This window comes from Andrographis paniculata, unplaced genomic scaffold (assembly GCF_009805555.1).
Source record: "Andrographis paniculata isolate CXL003 unplaced genomic scaffold, ASM980555v1 Contig78END, whole genome shotgun sequence".
Lineage (NCBI taxonomy): Eukaryota > Viridiplantae > Streptophyta > Magnoliopsida > Lamiales > Acanthaceae > Andrographis > Andrographis paniculata.
The window spans coordinates 152,114-171,261 of NW_026137615.1; the positions used below are offsets into that span (position 1 = coordinate 152,114).

The following is a 19,148-nucleotide window of genomic DNA, read 5'->3' on the forward strand; positions in this document are numbered from 1 at the left end:
TTATCATGTGACATTGTGAATTATTTCACTAAGTGTAACAAGTATTTATGATTTGTATTTATCGATTTTAAATTAAACTTTATACAAGTTCGCATTTCATTGTAGTTACTTTGCTGTCCCTGAGTATCTTCGTATTGAATTGGCATGGTTTTTGGGAGAACAATATTGAATTTATATTTTTGGTGTGTCGGAGAATGTTGTTGGATCAAAGTTTTGTTGTTATGGTGAATTTTCATAAAAAAAATATTTTTTCTAACGACATTAAAGTATTTGTAACATTTCTTTTCTTACGGAAAGGTTATTATTACGACGAAGGATAATAATACGGATTTTTTTGTAATGGATAATTTTGTTACAAATAATAAATTCAACCGTTACAAATAAATTTAGCACGAGCGTAATAGGTGTGTTGACCATCAACTTTTTGTAAAGGAAATTGTCATTACATAGACTCTTTGTTACTCGAGTTTTTGTATCGGTCAAAATCCGTTACAAAGTCGACACAAAAGTCTTCTTGTATCGAAAAATTAGCATTCGTATCGACTTTTCGGCAGCTACAAAAGGCTTAGTTTCTGGTAGTGAGAGCATGGTCCCTATAAAATATTTTCCATCCCAATGCAAATGATAATACGTTGTCAACATAGGATAGAGTCACGGGACATATCTGCCCACATAAATCCTCAAGGAGGATTTCTTGGTCCACCAAGTGCTTCACCTTTGGAGCAAATGAACATGGCAAGCGCTGCAAAAATATTAAATTTTTTACAAGGATGCATGCTTTATAAAAATTGCAGAAATTACAGAAGAATTTCATGTTCACGGATCAACAATTTCGCTACTAAACATCCTAAAACTATAACATTTAGTACTCAACAAGTTGGTGGGTGATGAGAGGATACTTGCTTAATGTAATAAATTACTTAAAGTTCAATAATTGTTCGTCAAACCATGTTTTCATCCCATAATAATAGACACTACATATTACAATGTGATTACAAGCAGCATTCTCCCAAAGGTTAAGAATAAAAAGTCCAAAAATTCAAAATGAAGGAGAGAGTACCAGTGCATGTAAGACATCAGCATCACGGGGAATTGATGGTAATAACTCCTTCTCTGTCAGGTGAGATATGGAGCCCTCATGATGTCTATATGCCATCTTTTTTTGGTTTTTGATTTTTTTTTTTAACCTTGATTTACCTAGATGTTAGAAAAAAATAGCATGAAGTCCATGTAAAATGGAAGTCAAGATTAGTGAAAACAAGAACATTCAAAAATCACTGGGAGAACATGCGTAAACACACTTTAAATTGCTTAGAAATAACTGCCACTCCAAATCCCATGATTTAATAACCCATGAACCAATATATATATATATATATATTAAACACTATTTATATAAGCTTTTTTCATTGATACCTGATCATAGATACGGCACCATTTATCCATTGTGAACATACACCATGTGCTCGATCATGGTCCTGATTTGATCGCCATGGATCGAGTTGTATTCTAGGAGCACACGTGTAAATTGGCTTTTGATCTTCTTACGCTGCAATCAAACACAAACGAGACATTTCTATAGGATTAAGTATATAATTTTTATTTTTTTTTAAAAAAAAACTACAGCTTAGATCAGATCTAATTTAAACAAAAAAAAATAGAAAGAAAATATTATGTAAGAAAAGTCATAAAATAATCAGATGTGGTTTTCTTATAATTAGATCTGATGCTCATCTTATCGATTGTAAAATTTTTAATCTGAGAATCATTTAGAAAGTAGATCAACCAAGAAATCAAAACCCCTTAAGTTTACTTTCCTTGAAAAAGACCCCAGATTGATGAACAATAATCATAAGAAATCATTTAAAAATCTACCAACTCTTATATCAGAACCCTAGTTTTGCTTTCTATAAAAGAAAAAGTCCAGATTGTGAAAAGAGAAAGGATAGAGTAGAGAAAGATGTGAGATCAGATCCAGGACATGGAACCATATATTACCTTCAGATGAACAAATTAAATTAAGGAGATGAAGAATTAAAGCGCAACTCAAGGGATCTGCAAGATAGAAATCAACAATTCTGCGGTGAAACAAACAGCTTTACAGATAGAAAAAACACTGCAAATATCGTCAAGCAGAAGCATTGGTATATATAGATAAATATAGATACAAGTCTGTGGGCAGATTTGTTACCTGCAGCAGCGGTGTTGGAACGGCGATACAAACTAAGAATGGGTTTTGAGGGTGTGAAGAGTGGTAATGGACGCAGGAGTTTTATAGAGAGGGCCAACGTCTAGTGGAAGATATTTTGTGATAATTATTGGGCCGCCTGGCCTCAACTGCATTTCTTCGTTTAGGGCCTTTCTCTTACTGCACACAAATTAGGGTTTCAAATTGGGCTTTAATTCTCTTTTTTTTTTTTTTTTTTTTTTGTTTTATTTGGACAGTTCGTCAACAAAAAGAAACACCAGCTCACTGTTTTTTCTCTTTTTGTCTTTAGGTTATTTTTATAGAGAATGGAAATGATAATACAGGTCCAAATTATAGTTGTATAATTCCATACATATGATTGTATATATATATATATATTACTAATCCCTTGGTACGTTATTAAAGCAAGATGGTGGAGCGAGCTTGCAAAACGCAGACATCATTCTACATTGGCTGCGAAGATTAACGAGGGATTCAATGAAACCTACAAAGCTTCTTTGAGAATTATATGTATTTAATACTGCCCTGTTGATGTTCATTCTTCAGAAGTAATCTTCAACCATCTACGCATATTTTCATTCGGAGGAATACAAACAACCAGTTTGATCTTTGTGCCAACTAATGTACACCAATGGTAGAGGATTCAGGGATCCATTAGTATAGTGCTGAGCAAAACTTAACATTTGACATCTCAATTTGATTCAAGAATGTTAATAAATCTGAACTGAACTACTTCTAATGCGACATCGTATTTTAGTATTAGAGGCCTTGGTATTCCATGAGCTAGGATGAGCAGGCCATGGCAACCTGATCGCCAAACTCTGAAAGACAAGATCGGATGTTAATAGGAAATAAGCAAATAAGCTGCATAGCAGTATATTATTCAATCATATATATTTCCGTAACCTTTCGGCAATGGTAAATAAAGAGCATTTACCTCATGTAAGATCTTTGTGGATGGCTTAAGACAACATACTTTAGCAGTTTAATTCAGGCTGGAGTGATCATTAATAGACTGAGTGGCTGTGACAGAATATGTTTGTATCATAAAGTAAGTATACATGCACAAGACTTGTCGAATAGTGGAGACTGCAACTCTCTTCCAACATTTTATATATATAGCATCTGATAGAAAATATTTTCGGCCTCAGTTTATCTGGCAGATCAACTTGCGGAAACCCACCTGTACAAGAAATTCCTAAAAATACAAGGGGAAAGTGAGAGAATATGGTACTTATTAGAACCACCTTAAATGTTCATTAGTTCTTCTTGATACATTTAAAACAACAGCACTTACGGTGCTAATTAGAATTAATCAAATTAATCCCAATTAGTATATAATAAAAAGACCCAAAGCACGTGCTCTAATTGCTTGCAACACAAAAATACATGTTGACATAGTATAAATACTGACAATGCATGCCATCATTGATCTTTTCATATATCACACGTAGCATTATACATAGCATTTACTGTCGACACATGATAATAGTTTTAATTCTAGTCATATGTTATGTATACATTTACTATGTGATAAGTAGAGTCAATGAGCACCTTAACTATCCCTAAAACAATTCTGAACTCTAGAAATCAGATATAAGAGACATAATATATATATATATCCAAATCTAAGTGTTGTTGGTACATGAGGGTACTTTATAAGAACACATTACATTGGCATATTGAATATCATATATACGCCAAAATTAGACAAAAATAATTTATCAATATTTAATAATAGATATTTCAAGTTTATTTTGACTTTATTGTATCAAACATAGAGTAGTTAATTCAGTTTGGATGCAGACGTTATTTCAGTTGATTCTTTTTACAATTAAGCTACTTTCAATTAATTAAATCTCATTTTATTGGTAAAACGTAAAAGGGGTTAGTTATATCCGCAACTGCAATTAATAACATGTTATCATTGTATGTCAAACAAAGAAGTGTAATTTGTAAGAAATGACAAATTTCCGCAATCATACGTAACAAACTTCTATCTATGCAAATATTTGGATAACCTAAAAGTTTGGGCCGCGGATGTATTCTTAAATCACGGTTGTGTCACCACTGATTTTACTAGGAAAATTTTTACAATTTAATAAATATGCTACCAATGGAAAGTTTTGGTGTCCTAATTAAAATTTAAAGTGTTACTAATATCTATTTAAATTAGAAAAGATAAATTGTTCGTATGTTCTCTTAATAAAATTAAACCTATTAGTTAATTTTATTTGTAAGTTTATATATTATGATACTGGTAAAAAGTTATTTATAGAGCGGTCTCTGCCTAAAACTATAGAACAATAGAATACAATGTTGTACATAAATCATATAATGTGATTTTACAAGTCAGGAATATAAATTACATAGGTCTCTTTTATATTATTACGATGTAGTAAGAGAATTACCTGCGGCTGGATAAAGTCTGGGGAATATATAGGCAACAATACTTTCTGTCTGGAAAATGCAGTATAGCATATTCTACAAAGTTAAGAAGTTGAATGGTCATTTCTCGTTGTAGTTGAAAGAAAAATTAGAACGATTTGAATCACATTGATTAACCAACAAAAACATAAGAAAAACAATCTGATTGGGAAAAATAAAAATGAGAAGAGAGAATAGGGAAAGAAAACCCAATTGAAATATAATTATATTGAGCAGGATTTGTACTAATTTTCTTATCACAACAAAAACTGAATTAAAACGCGCTCTGATGCATTAGAGATACTCTGTGCTTCCCTCCACCAAAATTAGCAAAAGTCGTAGAACTAATATAGCCTAAGGCTGCTTCTAGTTACAATCTTTAGAAAGATTGTGTTGGTGTAGGAATACAAAAGAAGGACAACTTCTCAAACAATTATCACTTCTTGATAATAATACCAAATACATCATATTTAAACTACCACTCAAACGTTACTACACAATTGATTATTAAAGCAATTTAAAGGGATCATAAAAATAAATATAAACCCCCTATAACAGCTAGCCACTTTCTTTCTCCGTAATGCCCACTAATTATTTTGAATCATAACCGACACTCCCCTTGATTCAAACTCTCCTACTCCCATTAAAGTTCTGAACTACTCATGCTTTGCTTGGGGAAGAAACTTTATCAAAATGTCAGCTACTTGCTCATTTGTGCCACAAAACTCCAATGCAATCACGCCTTTTGCTGCAAGCTGCCGAATGAAATGATGTTGCACATCGATATGTTTTGTTCTTCCGTGAAATGTAGGATTTTTGGACATAGCTATCGCAGACCTATTGTCACAAAAGATCAATGTTGCTTCCTTTTGTTCTATGTTCACATGGGTTAACACTTTTCTCAGCCATAGAGCTTGCTTTGCTGTTGTTGTCGCTGCTGCATACTCTGCCTCTGAAGACGAAATAAGCCACAGTTTCTTGCTTTTTAGAACTCCAAGTCACAGCTCCAGAACCAAAAGAAAAAAATAGTGCCAGAGGTGCTCTTTCCATGATCCAAACATCCTGACCAATCACTATCACAAAATCCAATCAATCTGAAATTTGATGTTTTATTGTACCAAACTCAAAAATTGATTGTTCCAGCTACACGCGAAGTATTCTCGTTGCAGCTCTATAGTGTTGCTTTGTCGGATTATGCATAAACCTGGAAACAACAGTTACAGAAAATGCAATGTCAGGCCTTGTATGAGTTAAATAGATTAACCCTCCATAGAAACTCCTAAAAAACGTTGAATTAGCCTTCTCTGTTCCATCATCTCAGTGCAATTTCTCATTGATGTTCATTGGAGTAGCTGACACATGGCACTTCAACATATTAAACTTCTTCAACAAATAGTCAGCATATTTCTTTTGACACAAAAAAATTTCATGTCCACTTTGAACAACTTCAAGCCCCAAAAAATACGTCAACAACCCCGAATCAGACATTTCAAGCTTTCTCATCATGCATGATTTAAATTGAGCCACCATGGACTTCGATGATCCAAAATAAATCATGTCATCAACGTAAAGACAAACTAATAAGAAATTTTCCAATACCTTGCCTTTTTACGTAGAGAGTTGGCTCACTTTCGCTTCTTGTAAATCCATGTTCAAGAAAGAAAGAATCAATCTTGTTATACCACGCACGGGGTGCTTGCTTTAGCCCATACAACGCCTTTTTTAACCGATAGACTTTATTTTCATTTCCATGCACAATAAAGCCTTGTGGTTGATAAAAAAAAAAAAAAACACTTCCTCCAATTAGTCTCCATTAAAAAAAAAAACAGATTTCACGTCAAATTGATACACAGGCAGTTGTGAGCAGCTAAAGCCAATAACCCTGACAATTTCAAACCGTGCAACAGGAGAGATGTCTCATTGTAATCAATACCTTCTTGTTGGGAATATCCTTTCTGTACAAGCCGAGCTTTATGCTTTTGAATGCTTCCATTAGCATTATACTTCGTCCGAAACACCCATTTAAGGCCCACAATATTCTTATTTGAAGGAGCTTCAACCAACTCCCATGTTGAGTTTTTTTAATAGCATGCATCTCTTCCATCATAGCATTCTACCAATAAGAATATTTTGCAACTTCTTCAAAAGTAGATGGATCAGTAACCATCAAAGCAAAATCACATGAGTTATAAAGATCACTCAAAGACCGAAAGTTTCTTGGTGTAGTCTCACTAGAGTCTGAATCTGTTTCAGAACTCATGGAAACTTCCTTACTACCACTGCTAGTTGATATAGAAGCTGACCGAATAGACAGTTGCTCAGGATGGTCCTATTCTAATATTGCATTTACATGACTTGGAACAAAATCCTTATCAACTTTCCACTTCATTGCTGCCTTTTCATTGAACAAACATTCCTGCTTATTACCACTTTACCACTTTGCCACTTAAAACATTATATAGAAGATATGCTTTGGATTGTGGACTATATCCAATAAAAATGCATTTTTCAGATTTATCATCAAGCAGATTTACCAAAGCATACGCTATACATCCAAAATTTTTTAAGTGGCTTACCCGAGGCTTCTTCCCCCTCCATGCTTCAAACCACTATTAAAAAAAATATACATTAGAGAACGATTTTTGTAAGGAATTTTATATCCCTCGCAAATACCGATGAATTTTGTTTTTACGAAAAAAAAATTGTAAGGGAATTAAGTAATTCAAAATTAACGAACATAATTTGCAAGGAATATAAAAATTCCTTGCTATTAGCGAAGAATTTTGGGAAAGATTTATATTCCCTCACAAAATTACAAATTAGTATTTTTAATTAATAAATAATATTTTTTAAATTATTTTTAAAAAGAATCGAAAGTAAAAAAATATTAATTTTCTTAATAAATTTTAGATTTTATTAAATTAATAACATAATAATTTAATTTTTTATTAAAAAATACAAATATTTTTAAATAAAAAAATAAATATATTTTTATATAACAAATAAAACACTAAGGATGGCTCCTGTTGAAATAATAATTTGTAACTTTCAGAATAGTTAATATGAACTTTAAGTTCTAGTAATTGCCAATAATAATACCCTGAAGTAATGGCACGAAGATCAAGAGTCCTATGGAGTTGTCTAGAAAGTCTCTTGGTTATACATATGGATTGAATCCTTACTTCATGGTGAGTGAAAAAAAAGAACTTATCCAAAAACAACACATAATATTTTCTTCTGCAAGTTCTTCTACTATCTATCATACCCAACAAATTTGGTATCAGAGCCTGAAAACAATGTCCAGTTCTGTTCCTACCATGTTTAAATATTCCCCGAGTGAGGTTCCAATCTTTGAAGGCGATCATTACAATTATTGGAGTAGTGAAATGCAAGATTTCTTCATTTCACATGACCTTTGGGATATTGTTGCAGATGGATTTGAAGAACCACCTGTAGAAGGTGCATCTGCAGCCTGGACTAACGCTCAGCAAAAACAATACAAAGAAAATAAGAAAAAGGATTGCACTGCACTTCGCTACATCAAGCAAGGAGTGGGTAAGGCAATTTATCCACGGATTTTCAATAAAAAGAAGGCAAAAGATGCATGGGACGTGTTGAAGGAGGAGTTTCATGGCAATGATAGAGTTATCTCTATTCGCCTTCAATCTCTATGGAGGGACTTCGACAACTTGGCGATGAAAGAGAGTGAACATGTGAGTAAATTTTTTACAAGAGCTGTTGACATTGTCAATCACATTGAAAGTCTTGGAGACACCATCCAAAGCAAGAAGGTAATCGAGAAGATTCTCAGAAGTTTACCTCCTAAATTCGACCATTGTGTTGCTGCCATAGAGGAATCCAAAGATTTGTCTGTGATGTCACTTCATGAGTTGATGAGCTCGCTTCGGGCTCACGAACAAAGGATTGAAAGAGCTCAAAATCAGTCCCTTGAGCAGGCCTTTCAATTGAAGACTTTTGTTTCAGCAAAGTCTCACCAAAATGCACCACAAAGACGGAATTTTTATAGAGGCGATCAACCCAACCGAGGAGGAGAACGAAAGAAAGAATTTGTTCCAAAGAACAGGGACGAGAATCTTGAGAAAAAACCAGCACGCAGCCCGTATTGCATTATCTGCAAGAAGTCCAATCATGATTCGAAGGACTGCTTTCATAAGTGCAGGAGGTGTCGAATTCCTAATCACTCACAACGGGACTGTTGGTATCAAAAGAAGGGGCAAACTGAAGCAAATTTCTTGAAGGAGCAGAATGCCGAATCTGAGACATTATTTTATACGAGCGAAAAAGATGAAGATCAGAAATCCGACCTATGGTATCTGGACAGTGGCTGTAGTAGCCACATGACAAGTAATGAAAGCCAATTTTGAGCAACTTAACAGGAGCTGTACTTCACACGTAAAGCTTGGAGATGGAAATGTTCAAAGCGCTGAAGGAAAGGGTACGATTGCAGTCTTTACCAAAGGAGGTAACAAAAAATTAATTCATGACGTTCTTTATGTGCCTAATCTAGCGCAAAACCTCTTGAGTGTGGGGCAGCTTATACGAAGTGGTTATTTGGTCATTTTTGGTGATGGAATGGCAAGAATTTTCACGAAGAATAATGACTTGGTGGCTGAAGTTGAGATGTCTGCAAACAAAGTTTTTCCGTTGACTATGCCTTCAAGCAATCAGTTTGCTTTGAAGAATGAAGTCGTGGAAAATTCATTCTTGTGGCATTTAAGATATGGTCACTTACATATGGCAGGGCTGCGCATTTTGAAGCAAAGAAAAATGGTTCTGGGATTACCGGATGTTCATCATGAAGAAAAAATATGTGAAGGTTGTATCTATGGGAAAATGCATCGATTGCCATTTCCCAAAACGTCATGGAGAGCCAAAGCACCACTTGAGCTGGTACACTCGGATATATGCGGCCCTATGAAGACACCATCGATCAACGAGAAGAGATATTTTATCTTGTTTGTCGATGATTTCACGAGGATGATGTGGGTATATTTTTTGAAAGAAAAATCAGAGGCATTCAAATCTTTTTTGAAGTTCAAAGCTATGGCAGAGAATCAAAGTTGCTGCCAAATAAAAACACTCCGAACTGACAATGGCGGAGAGTTTATATCTACTCCATTCCTACAACATTGCAAGGAACATGGCATCTTGAGACAGCTTACTGTGAGTTATACCCCACAACAAAATGGGGTCGCTGAAAGAAAAAATCGCACTGTGGTTGAGATGGCTCGGAGCATGTTGACGGGGAAAGGACTTCCAAATAATTTTTGGGCTGAAGCAGTTAATACTGCTGTTTATCTGCTAAACAGATCACCCACCAAAGTTGTGCCAAACAAGACTCCGTTCGAGGCGTGGAATAAGAGAAAGCCGGTGGTCGATCATTTGAAGATATTTGGAAGCATAGCCTTTGCTCATGTACCAGCTCAGAAACGTGAGAAGTTCGACAAGAAGGGTGAGAAATATATTTTCATTGGTTACAGTGATGAAAGCAAGGGGTACAGACTTTTCGATCCAAAGGAAAATCGGCTGACTGTTTCTAGAGATGTCATATTCGATGAAAGTGGATCATGGGATTGGAAGACCAAGAATGATTCAGATTATGAACAGCCATAAAATCAGCCTGGCCAGTTTACAGAACCATTGCGATTACAGAATGAGCGCACAACTCAGTGCGAGAATGCTCCTGCCAGTCCAACTTCGGCTCAACCAAATCCAAATGATAAAGAACCGGATTCAGAAAATCCAATTCTGAAGGTACGACCTTTGCAGGACATATACTCCTCATGCAATTTTGCATTTTTCTGTCATGAACCACAGAACTTTCAAGAAGCTGCAAAAGAAAAATTCTGGGTACAAGCAATGAACGAAGAAATTGATATGATTAAAAAGAACCGAACGTGGGAACTTGTCAATTTACCAGAAGGGAAGGATGTTGTTGGGCTGAAGTGGATCTACAAAACAAAGTTTAATGAGGATGGTTCAGTGCAGAAACATAAGGCACGTCTTGTTGCCAAAGGGTACTCGCAACAGCCCGGCGTCGACTTCAATGAAACATTTGCTCCGGTGGCGAGAATGGAGACCATTCGCACTGTTATAGCAATTGCAGCCCATTATGGATTGAAAATCTATCAATTTGATGTGAAGTCCGCTTTCTTAAATGGAGAATTGGAGGAAGAGGTTTATGTAGAGCAGCCTGAAGGATTTGTCGTGAAAAAGAGCGAGGAGAAAGTCTACCGACTTCGAAAGGCTTTATATGGGCTAAAGCAAGCTCCGCGAGCCTGGAACAACAAAATTGACAGCTACTTTGCAAGCTGCAGTTTTCAGAAAAGTCCAAATGAGCCCTCACTATACATCAAGAAAGAAGGGGGTGATTTTCTTGTCGTTTGTTTATATGTTGATGATTTGATTTATTACGGAACTAACGAATCATTGCTGGAGAGTTTTAGGCAGAAGATGAAGATGGAATTTGAGATGACGGATTTGGGGACAATGAAGTATTTTTTGGGAATGCAAGTAAGGCAAAGCGAAGGAAAAATTTTTCTATCACAAGAAAAATACGTTGATGATATTTTGAAGAGATTCCACATGGCTACTTGCAAACCCATGTCCACGCCTATGGCAACAAATGAAAAACTCCAGCAGTTAAATGACTCGGAAAAAGTGGATGTTTCTCTCTTTCGAAGTTTAGTGGGATCTCTCATTTATTTAACTCACACGAGGCCAGACATTGCTTTTTCAGTTAGTGTGGTGTCCAGGTACATGAATGATCCAAGAAAAAATCATTTTGCAGCAGCAAAAAGAATTCTGCGTTATCTTCAAGGAACCAGGAAGCTCGGAATTCTATATGGAAAAGAAAACGATTGCAATTTGGTTGGCTATGTTGATAGCGATTGGGCTGGCTCGATTGATGATAGAAAGAGTACCACAGGATATATATTTTGTCTTGGGAAATCACCAATATCTTGGTGTTCAAAGAAGCAAAGAACAGTAGCACTATCATCTACCGAAGCCGAGTACTCTGCTATTACTGTGACAACAAGTCGGCTATTTCACTAACAAAGAATCCCGTGTTTCATGCTCGCTCAAAACACATTGAACTACGTCATCACTTCATTCGAGACCTTGTGGCGAAAGGGGAAACAAACATTGAATTCATCAATTCAAGTGAGCAACCGGCTGATATTCTCACCAAACCCCTTGGTGCGGAGAAGATGGAGAAGCACAAACAGCATTTGAAAATTACAAATTAAGAGACGGTGTTGAAATAATAATTTGTAACTTTCAGAATAGTTAATATGAACTTTAAGTTCTAGTAATTGCCAATAATAATACCCTGAAGTAATGGCACGAAGATCAAGAGTCCTATGGAGTTGTCTAGAAAGTCTCTTGGTTATACATATGGATGTAATCCTTACTTCATGGTGAGTGAAAAAAAGAACTTATCCAAAAACAGCACGTAATATTTTCTTCTGCAAGTTCTTCTACTATCTATCATACCCAACAGCTCCTTCGTGGTCCTGGATGCAGGCAGGCAGGCGCGCACTCACCCACTCCTAAAAGGAGATTCTTAAAGGTTAGAGAAATTATATTCATCCATTCACCAGCTAGCTAACATGCGCCCCGCTTTTCCTTCCTTCATTCACACAAGCATCCTCTCCTTCTCTCCTCTTCACCGCGCTTTCTCTCTGTAAAACTAAAATCGACTCTCCCTCCATCCTCTCTATTCTTCAACCCGAAGTCATCAGTTGCCGTTGGGGCGCGGACGATGATGTTCCGCAGCGCTGTTGCCATGAACGGGGCCACCGGGAGCTTGGGTGGCGCCACCAATTCTTCTCCATCCACCGTTGACTATGAAGGTAGCTATTAGATAAACTAGCTTCCTGACTTCGTGTGTGTATGAATGCATTTTCGGAATACTGACAACTGCTTGGGGTTTTCCGATATTGTTACTCTGCACTGTAATCTGGATTTTGTATGAATGTAATTGTGGTCGGGGAGGGAAGCTTGTTTCTCTACCTCTCTTTCCTTTATCCTGTCGCCCCGAAGCGTTTGCGTGACTTTGTGCTTGGCTTTGATCGGAAGATATAAATCTTTTGTGTTGCTGTTGTTAAATGATCTTTTGCTATTCTCTCTTGTTGTCTGTTTATTTTCTTAATGACGAGTAGCGGCTCTTTCTCATCTTTCTAGATCCTACATACATCCGTCAGCTATGGGGAATCTCTTTGATTAAGATTCAGACTTCGTATTGAAATTTGTGATCAATTTATATGAGGTTATTATAATTCATGTGGAAGAGGTACTTTTATGACGTTCATCTGATGAAACTATCTTTCCGGCCTGTTGCACCCCTGGTTTTTCAACAAGCTGTATCGCCGAAACGGATTGGTTTTGGTGACTTTACGCTCACTCTTTGTTTCATCTAGTCGGGAGGAAGCTAGTTGGTGACTGTTGTCTCATAACTTTGCCATTATTCAACAAATCACTAGGTCCTTTCATGTTTGTACTGCACAGTAGTACTTAATAGGATTCTCATCTTTTTTTGTCTGATTCAAGAAGAAGAGGATCTGCATCTGGTGTTCAGTTTGAATCTTAACTTTTCACATCAATCTTAAAGGTTAAATGTCTGATTCTCATTTGCTGTATCACACATCCTTGTAGAATTATCAGAGGGAAATGGATATAGACTTCCTCCACCAGAGATTAGAAATATTGTTGATGCTCCGCCCCTTCCAACACTATCATTTTCACCTGGTAGGGATAAAATACTCTTCCTCAAAAGGAGATCATTGCCTCCTCTGGAAGAAATTGGCAAGGCCTGAGGAGAAGCTTGCTGGAATTCGCGTTGATCCCAAATGTAATTCCCAGAGTCGAATGTGAGTAACAGAATAACTGTTGGACCTTTTCATGTTCCACGGACTTCTTTTTTCTGCAATAAAACTGTGATGGGCTTTAGGTATTTTTATCTATTTTTCCTACTTCTATTCTTTAGATGGAAATAATTTTTAATATTTATTTCCAGGTCATATTATACAGGGATTGGAATCTATTAGATAATGGAGGACTGTACATTGGGACCTGAAAAAGAAGTACATGGTCTTCCAAGTGGTGCAAAAATCAATTTTGTTTCGTGGTAAGACGGAATTCTGGTTTGTTTATCCTTTGTGTGTGTGAGCAAAGATAAGCTTGCTTTGTAGTCGAATGGAAAATTTCTCATCAGCTGTTCAGTTCTTTGATATAAGTCGTTTGAATCTATAGTGTTAGGCTTATGTTTTATGTGACAAGACCACGAATTTGGGGTACTACTGATCTTATTTAACTTATTTTGATGGTTACCAGTTCTAGATTTGAAGTAGGAACCATCATTTAGATATGTTGTTTAGGTGGATGAGGAAATAGTATATGATTTTGAAAAAATGTATTGCATCTAGCTTCCTCCTGCTGCTTCTGTTTAGACACGACACTTAGAATGAGTTGGTGTTATATACATGTTCTTCCCTTTCTTGCCTGGAGTATGAATTCCCGAATTTTTATTCAGTCTTCACAATTTTTTGTACAGCATTCTTACTATAAAGGGCAACTCTGGATCATCTTTTTAACTCATTTTTTCTGCTACTGTAAGGTCAAATGATGGTAGCTATCTGGCCTTTGGTGTTCGAGCTGATAAGGTATTTTCTTTTAATTTGTTGTTTTGTTATAATCATTCAATACTTACCCGCATCTTTCATTTTGCTGACAAATCCCTTTATTACCAAGGATGTCCCTTTATTTGCGATGGATATTTGGGAAGGAATGAATTCCCTTCCAAATTTCGAATCAATTTGTGATGGATATTTGCAAAGGAATGAACTTCCTCAAAAATTTTGAATCAATTTGTGATGGATATTTGTGAAGAAATGAACTCCATCGCAAATTTCGAATCAATTTGTGAAGGAAAACTATATCTTCGCAAACATTTGCGAAGGAATCGATGCTTCGCTAAATTTCCTCACAAACATTTGCGAGGGAGTTTTTCCTTGGATCCAAATTAGCGAGGAAGTGTATAGCGATGACATGTATTCCTTCACAACTTCCCTCGCTAACATGTTTTGCGAAGGAAATAATTTGATTTGCGAGGGAATTTTTCCCTCGCAAATCAAGAGTTTTTTTGTAGTCCGATTAAAAACAACTTTTGTGGGTGAAATATTCAAGAGATAGACAGCCATTGCAACAGCTTCTCCCCAAAACTCATACGGAAGACCCTTAGCTTTCATCAAGCTTGTAGCCATTTCAACTACCGTTTTGTTTTTTCTCTCTGCAACACCATTTTGGTCCGGTGTATACAGGGCTGTCAACTCCCTGCGAATCCTATTCTCGTCACAAAAATTAGTGAATTCATTAGACAAGAATTCACTTCCTCGGTCAGTTCGCAATGCTTTCAACTCCTACCACTTTGCTTCTCAACAAAAGCTTTAAATTTTCTAAAATTCTCAAATGCTTCAGATTTAGACTTTAAAAAATAAACCCAACTCATACGGCTACAATCATTAGTAAATAGCAAAAAGTATTCCACTAAATGAATGAACTTGCATAGGCCCACATAAATGAGCATGTACTAGATCAAGACAATCTGAAGCTCTCCAAGACTTCCCAACCGGAAAAGATCCTCTATTATGTTTTCCAAAGACACAACCTTCAAAAAATTCCAGTTCACCAATTTTCGGCAAGCCAATAACCATTTCTTTTGTGCTTAAAAGCCTTAAGCCATTTATATTCAAGTGTCCATGCCGTAAGTGCCATAATTTAGCTTCATTATCATCTTTGACAATCAAAACATTCTTTACATCACTCGACACATCAAGAGGAAACATTTTATTTGGGGTCATACGAATAGAAGCAATTGTATGACTTGAATTTTTGTCTTTAATTCCACAAAGATCTCCTTCAAACACGACCGAAAAAACATTTTTCATAAGCTGTCCACACTTAAAAGATTATGAGCTAAATTAGGCACATACTGGACATCATGAATAAGCTTAGTGTCACTTTGCAAAGATTTAATAGCAACTGTACCCCGCCTTCAACTGGAACTTGCTTGTTATTTCCAAGTCGCACTTCACTTTTCTGCGTCTCAACAAGATTACGAAATAGAGACTGGGAACTTGACATATGATTCGAGCAACCACTATCAACTAACCAAATATTATTGACATTGTTAATAAGTGCTGAATGAATCATAAACAACTTACTCTCCTCCACTTTTTCGGTAAAATTGGCTTGCTTTTCTGCTTTTTCTTTGGCCCAACAATCAATTTCTTTGTGGCCAATTTTTTTTGCAGTAGTAACGCTGAATATTACTACTTTTATAGTTGCATTGATCTCCAAATTTTCGTCTGCCATAACCATCAGTTCGGCCTCTTCCTCGACCACAAAAATTATGCGTGCTCCATCCTCGAGCACGCCCTCCAACATTATTGTCCTGCTTTTGTTCAATACAAGACTCCCCTTTATTTGAAAGGCCTTCTCTTCAAATTTATCAAGCGGCCTGGTAATTCTAGATTCATGTGCTAGCAAAGAACCCAGCAATTCATCAAAACTATATATCGAGAGATCTTTTGACTCTTCAATCGCAACAACCACATGATCAAATTGTGGAGTTAAACTCCTCAAAACCTTACTTACAACAATTTCAGAAGTAATTTTTTCACCATAGGATTTCATTTGGTTCACTATGGACGAAACTCTCGACATAAAAGCTTGCACAGATTCGTCAGGCTTCATCTCTAATGTTTCAAATTGATGTCGCAAGGTTTGTAATTTCACAGTGAGTACCTGTTTTTCACCCATGTACTCCATCTTCAAAATCTCCCATGCCTCTTGGGAAGAGGTGGCTGCTGAAATTCTGAAAAATACATCATCTTCCAAAGCCAATTAATGAGAAGCAGGGCCTTAGCATCTTCTTTTCGATGTTCCCTCAATTGTTGACTGGATTCCACCGTTGCAGGAGTTGAATCTTCAAATCCACTCTCAACAATGTCCCATAGTTCTTGATATTTGAACAAGATCTTCATTTTAAGACTCCAACGATGATAATTTTTGCCTTTGAAAATGGGGATTAGGGCTTGAGAAAATGAATTGTTGCTGCTTGCCATTGAGAACCCTGCGGGCAGATTTCTCGTGTGTGGAAAAATAACACTCTTGATCTATCTGCGTGGAAAGGGATCGATACCTGGACAAAGTGGCTGCTCTGATACCACAATTGTTGGCGCAGGAATAGAAAAACAGGACAACTTCTCAAACAATTCTCACTTCTTGACAATAATACTCAAATGTTACTACATAATTGATTATAAAAGCAATTTAAAGGCATTATAAAAACAAATAGAAATCCTCCATAACAGCCACTTTCTTTCTCCTTAGTGCCCAGTAATTACTTTGACTCATAACCGACAAATTGAATCTCAGTGACCAAAAGCCCTGTTACATAATCAAAAGTTAAGTATGTTTGGACAAAAGTACTATGATGGATAAACTCCTGAAAAACTCTTATGTTGCACCAATTTAAAATAAAAAAAAAAAAAGGCCTCATGCTCAATCACCAATGAGACTCATTCCAAGTATAATAGAGAGATTTACAGAGTAATAATAAAAACATAAATAACAACTGAGAAAGAGAAAAAAGAAAAAATGAGTGGTGGCTCATGAGAGAAATTGATGCGAAAATTGTATATCATCAACTAAAATGAAATTATCAATTGATGGAAACAAAAAATATATATATTTTGGAATTTATACCTTTGACCAATTGTTGGCATATATATAGATTATATTGGGTTGAAATTTCCTATACTGACATCGGTTTAATTTCTCCGGTATCTATGCTTCTGAAAATGAAAGGTTCTTCACTGGAATATATATATATATATATATATATAAACACAATATGGTATATTAATACACAGAGGTACCAAGACAAAGCACAATTTGAAAATACACTATACCCCAACATACAATGGTTCCATACAAATGAAGCTTTTTTATAGGACAAAATGACCATCCATGAACAAGATAGGATGTTCGGATGAATCATTGAAATGATAGTATGGCAGCTTTTAGCGGGTTGATTAATTCTTTAATGAAGTTGGGTAAAGAGGATTCATTTAGTTTCAGTATTAAAACTCAACATTCCCATTATTGACGTTGAAGAGAAAACAACAAATACAACAACTAAAGATACATTTAATCGAAGTTTGTACATTAGCTAACTTTTCCAAAAAAATAAAATTCTCTCAATGGGAAATACTTAATAATCAGCTAATAAACCCAAGAGATAATTAAAGACACCATGTCGGCGATGAATTTGTTCTGGAACCAATAAACGAAGAAGTTGAATATTGTATGCACTGCATATGTATTAAAACAATAACTACAACAGACATGTGAAAACTTAAATACATTGAAACAAGAATGCAGATATACTTGTGCGGAAGCAATCGAAAATCTACTCCTTTTATTGCACCAGAAGAGATAAGCAGAAAAAAAAAGATTATATACAACAATCAACACAATCTCTAATATATCTGCATTCCACAATGTTGGACAGGAAAATAACTTGACAAATATATAGTGAATCTTACCAACAATCTACCAGAGTGTGGTGTATCAAGGTTACAAGAACAGATCAACAGAATCTTCTAAGCATCTATTTCAAGGCACACATACAAATCTAAGGCACCCTGCATAACACACACAGACACGAAAAAAAAAAAAGATTATAATAATCAATATAAAGATTGAAATTCTAATAAATGTAAGCCAAAATTGAAGAGGCTCACCAGCAACCCAAAACATGAGTATCAACTAATGTTGAAAAACATAGCAAAACTGAAAGATATAATCTGGTTTCATTTTCACAAAAATCATATTCGCCAAAAAAACGTAAATAACCCTAAGAAGTTAATCCATGTTTCTATTGACTAACCCCGACTCTTATCTTATCTCTCTCTCTCTAGAATTGTGAAATACATCCATAGTGGAAAGTATAAAATTTTACGCAAAATAAGTTCTCTCTAGCTCGTTCTCTTGAATTGTCGCCTCAAAAAAGTAGCATTCAAAACCCCCTAAATTGAATCAATTCCTCCTCCAGTCAAAACGTATAGAAAAAGAAACAATTCAATCAAACATCTGCCATCGCCTAACACCAGCGTTGATGCGTAAGAGAGAAAATCAGGAACAGAAGTTATTGAAGAAACAGCACAAATTACCAAGGTTCTTTCCTCCATGAAGACAAAATGAGAAGATACGGTTGAAGTGAACACTCAAAAAGCAGGGGCAAAGGGTGACAGGGGGTAATGTCGTCAGGTGCAAACTCTCATGATGGTCTGCGTGGGCAAGTGTCTCAGCTTTTTCCATTTCATTTTTTTATTCGCTTTTTCTATATCATTTCTCATTTACTTTCTAAGGGATGGTTACGGTGCTCATTGCATCAACTCAGCACACGTATATATAAAAACAA

The 19,148-nt window shown here is 35.8% G+C and overlaps 2 long non-coding RNA genes across 3 annotated transcripts; one reads left to right on the forward strand and one right to left on the reverse strand.

The window, feature by feature from the left end:
* Nucleotides 1-313: 313 nt before the first annotated feature.
* LOC127239879 (uncharacterized) lies at nucleotides 314-2,234 on the reverse strand. 2 transcript variants are annotated; one of them, XR_007836255.1, is made up of 5 exons: nucleotides 2,192-2,234; nucleotides 1,999-2,055; nucleotides 1,417-1,549; nucleotides 1,061-1,197; nucleotides 314-742 (listed from the first exon to the last, which is right to left on the reverse strand). It is a non-coding gene; the product is annotated as an uncharacterized LOC127239879 (long non-coding RNA). The 2 variants fall into 2 exon arrangements; XR_007836254.1 differs by lacking the exon at nucleotides 2,192-2,234 and having other exon boundaries at nucleotides 1,999-2,114.
* A 10,052-nt stretch (nucleotides 2,235-12,286) lies between these two features.
* Nucleotides 12,287-14,486, forward strand: LOC127239880 (uncharacterized). Its single transcript, XR_007836256.1, has 4 exons — nucleotides 12,287-12,513; nucleotides 13,316-13,530; nucleotides 13,677-13,787; nucleotides 14,277-14,486. It is a non-coding gene; the product is annotated as an uncharacterized LOC127239880 (long non-coding RNA).
* Nucleotides 14,487-19,148: the final 4,662 nt, after the last annotated feature.